Below are 4,632 nucleotides of genomic sequence, written 5' to 3'. Positions count from 1 at the left end.
TATAAACATGATTTTATGTGTATATATATATATATACATATATATATATACATAAATACATACAAACATATATACATACGTACATACATGCATAGATACGTACGTAAGGAAGGAAGGAAGGTATGTATGTATGTATATATGTACGTATTTTACGCCTGTGTGCACGTGTGTGAATGTATACGCTCTTTCGTTGACCCATTACTTATTTCATTTTCTACGTATATATATATATATCACTGGGAGGACTCCATGTTGATGTTTCATTTAATTTAATCCCATGTGTTTCTACACGTGGTCCCCTTTCATTGCTTGCTTTCTTTGTCTTGCAACACAGTTTCTTTTCATGTGTGTCGACGTTATGACATCATAATATCCGTTTATGATGTCATAATGACATATTATGCCATCTAGTGGCTGGTTGTTTTCATTACAAACTCTACAAATATCTCCTGAATGGAGGTGAATAAGTATAAATAGCTTGGAAGTCGGCCTTATTTATGCATCATCAAAGGCTTTGATCTTTGAAATAAACGTTTTCTGTCTTCATACGATGCCATGCCTAATAAGTAACCATGTAATCATTTGGTTTATGTAGTATCAGCTTTTATCCTAACAAAGCAATCAGAAACTGTAAGTAATGTTATTATTTTGAGAACTAAGATTTTATATATACGCGCGCGAATGCATACACACATACACACACACACACTCACACACTCATACACACACATACACATATATACATACATACAGATTTATATATACATGCAAAAATACACACACACACATACATAAGTTTGGTGATACAAACAGGAAAATACAAGAAGCACTCAGCTCTTGAGTCACTTTGTAACTTCAGCCGATTAATATATATATTTAGACAGACAGGCAGACAGACAGACAGACAGACAGACAGATAGATAGATAGATAGATAGATAGATAGATAGATAGATAGATAGATAGATAGATAGATAGATGGATTTGGATATAGATACACACATGTATGTGTGTATGTCATTATTCAGTTTTATTTCAAGATTTCTTGCCAATAGAGAAAGCTGCTTTCTAACCCAGATCCAAGGCTCCTTCATTGGAATTTCAACATCAACAACAAAGTATGTATGTACGTATGCATGTATGTATGTATGTATGTATTATGTATGTATTATGTATGTATGTAAGTATGCATGTATGTATGCATGTATATATGTATGTATGTATGTGCAAATTGGTATGTTTTGTGTATGCATTCTCATGCATATAGTTGCATATCTAGAAATGCTCGTACATATTTAAATGGTAAACTTCTGGAAAGTTTTACAGATTTTTACAGCTGTAGTGATAAATTGGATCTGTAGTCTTCGTATTAGCTTTCTCCTTTCTGGTTCCGAGAGGCCTAATTTTTCAAGATCAGTATTTAGGCAGTGTGTTACATATCTCAGGTCCCCCAATACTTACAGGTATAAACCTGAACTTGTAATCTAGATAGAGTAACTTCAGATTTCTCAATAGTTCAATGTAGGTATTTACTTTTTTACTGATCTTCAGCCTTATGTGAACATCCGCTGGGCAGCTAATTTCTACAACTGTGCACAGTTTCTCTTCTCTATCCCAAATCATTATATCAGGTCTATTGTGCTAACCTTTTATTGAGGTCTTCACTGGGACATTCTACAAGTATTCCTTTTTTATTATGAGTGGTTATGGCTTCTACCATATTGTAGGCTCTTATTTCTTTATCCTCGGGATTATCGCTCCGACAGATTTCCTTATAGAGTATCCTAGCTACAACGTCATGTCTCATCGGTAGATAATACCGTGGGGACTTTTTCGGACAACTGCTTATGATGTGGGTGATATCTTCAGTGTGAACTCCACAAAGTCTGCATCGGTTGTCACACTTTACGGCGTTACCTGCATCTCTATCCCTTTTGTGTGTCAGGTACTTGGTTGATATTTCTTGTTCCTGGACTGCAAACACATAGCCTTGAAAGTGGGAGGTAGTTATCCGGCTACTGGTCCATGATAAACTGCTTTGAGGATCGATGTTACTGTCATCATGTAACTTCCTACTAACATAACCATGCATAGTTTTCTGTTCATAGAGGCTCATCCTTTCATCTGATGATACATTGCGTTAGAGTCGTGTGACGGGCATATATTTTAGGTTATCAGACAAAGTGTGTTGCTCAAGGAGCTGCCTTCCAAATCTTATGATGTTATCAGCCTCATGTATGCAAACTTGGTCAAGGGATGCACTTCAACACTTGGTTGTTAAAAGATGTTACCGAAGAGATATGATGTGACATTCAAAGGCGTTTTGGATCGATGTTAAACATCTTCCGCCTAGGGAGAGTCGGTCTACATCACTGTTTATGTGGTAATTATGTGCGCTTGTTAGTATTTTTCAGATTTTGACATCAATGGCTTAGATCTAATCAAGCGTCGAATCAAGATGCCCAAATGTTGGTATGAGTACTGGCACTGCAAACACATTGTGGGCCACTTTTTCTGATTTCTTCCAGCCACAGAGCATCTTGGATAAATTCCTTATCTTCACTCCAGATTTTTCTCCAAAAGGAGTTTATGTCTTCTCGTGCAGGGGCTTCCATGATGATTACTGCTCCTCCTCTCATGTCTCTGTGTACTGATGCCTGGTTGTGGTTAAATTTTTTGTTTATTGTTCTTCTCTCGGTTATTCTCTTCTGATGTCGGAGTTTTTCACTGACAGCTTTTAGCTCCAAGTGAGTGTCCCCTTTCTGCTGTCTCCACACATCATTTCTATCTCCTTCTTTACTTTTTGTTGGTGGGACGTATAGTGATTTGCTTGTTTGCATACAATAAGCATCATTACATGACTAATGGTCTTCCGTAAATCAGTTATCTTTTTCTCTGTCTTCAAAACCAATGATGGTACTTTCTTTGTTATTTCGTTTTTGTTTACTTTTTGAATCATTGTTGTAAATACCCATCACCAATTTCGTCAACAGCTTTTAATCTGATGGTTTTTTACTTACTTTGGTAGAGAATACTCACTCCTCGAGAGAGTCCTTCAAAGCCAAAGTTATTTTTTCTCGGAAAAATCAGTAAGGGCACATTTCACTGGCATATAATCCTGATTACCACTACTACTACAATAATCGTTACAGTTGTGTCTGCTATTTACCATTGTCGTAGTTGGGGGACAGTGGTCAGTTACTTGAGCCAGTAATGTAGTTTGGCTTGCAAGCACAATAGAATCTGTTGGAATGTCGCTAGCTGCCAAACCACGTAGTGGTCTTATATCATTCACGTTTTCGTTTTTGTTCATGTATGTATGTATGTATGGATGTAAGTATGTATGCATGTGTGTGTATATATGTATGTATGTACGTATGTATGCATGTATGCATGCATGCATGCATGCATGTATGTATGTATGTACGTATACAATATGCGAGTGGTATTTGAGAACGTATTTTGTAATTTAATTAACTAAATTTAATCTATCAAAAGAAAATTATATATATTTTAATAAAAATCTGTGCAATTGATCTTGATGCTCTCTTTTATAAATTTATTCTATGAAACCCACCTCGGCTTCAGTAACCGTATCAATGCAGGATGGCATCTTTGATATACCTGCGCTAGATAGTTCTTATTCATTTCGGTCGACACCTGGATAATGGGTGAAGCCAAGGTGTATTTATGGTGCTGTGGGGCTGGCTCAGACATGGTAGCCCATGGGATTTAAATGTGGCAGATTTTACGGCCACAAGTTGGATGCTACATGATCGTAAATGTTGTCTAATATTCATTAGATTACATGGAATTTGTGAAAAGGTGGTGAGTCTTACTGAAGCTCGTACTGTTTTCACTGCGTACTACTTCCTCGCAGGTCTTAATAACCCTTTCCGACATCATATTGTATCGAGCAGCATTAACTCTAGGACCCTGTGGCAAGATGTGAGGTAACATGAGACGACCTTCGATGCTCGTCACTCCTAAAACCATCACAGGCTCTTCAAACTTAGTGTGAATAACGTCGAAATATTAAAAGGATCTGCATATATTCACTGACCATTTCTCCCGTTAGATTTTCGTTGTGTGTCAAAGTTTTTCTCATGTGAGCTTGCCATGTTCGTGAGGGTTTTAATCTTGTTAATTATCCGTTTGGTATGGATTAAACTTGTTTCTTGTGTCCTTACAAATACGAATTGGCCTCTCTCTAACACATAAGATTTATATCAACTATTCTCGTGAATTTCAGTTCTTATAATCCACCCCGACACCTGAAGTTCGTTGGCGATGGCCCTCTTTGATTTTCCGGGATGATTATTGATAATGTTTTGAACTTTTTGGATAAATTGCGCGGTCCTTATAGTGTCCGAACGTTTAAAATGTCTTTTCTTTGATATCACAGAAACATTCCCACCAGAGGCTTTCAAATGCCAGGGTTGGTCGAAGTCATTTCATCTGCACCGGTGTTACTGGTTTTCATGGTGTTGAGAAAATGAATCCAATGTGCTTCATCTTCGGAACAGAGTGTTTATTTTCATAAAAGAGTGTATAATTGTGAATAAAACACAATTATAACAGAGAGGGTTTTAAAAACCCTTACATGTCTTGTATGTATGTATGTATGTATATAT

General features: G+C 36.8%; 1 long non-coding RNA gene across 1 annotated transcript in view; it reads left to right on the top strand.

Moving 5' to 3' along the window:
* Positions 1 to 437: 437 nt before the first annotated feature.
* Positions 438 to 4,632, top strand: part of LOC106883190 (uncharacterized) — a 21,978-nt gene continuing 17,783 nt past the window's right edge. Inside the window, exon 1 of the long non-coding RNA XR_001411090.2 lies at positions 438 to 630. This is a non-coding gene — a long non-coding RNA (uncharacterized LOC106883190). The remainder of the gene's footprint in view (positions 631 to 4,632) is intronic.

Source organism: Octopus bimaculoides, chromosome 19 (assembly GCF_001194135.2).
Source record: "Octopus bimaculoides isolate UCB-OBI-ISO-001 chromosome 19, ASM119413v2, whole genome shotgun sequence".
NCBI classification, from domain to species: domain Eukaryota; kingdom Metazoa; phylum Mollusca; class Cephalopoda; order Octopoda; family Octopodidae; genus Octopus; species Octopus bimaculoides.
The sequence above is the reverse complement of the archived record's forward strand: the minus strand, read 5'-3'. Positions and strand labels throughout refer to the sequence as shown.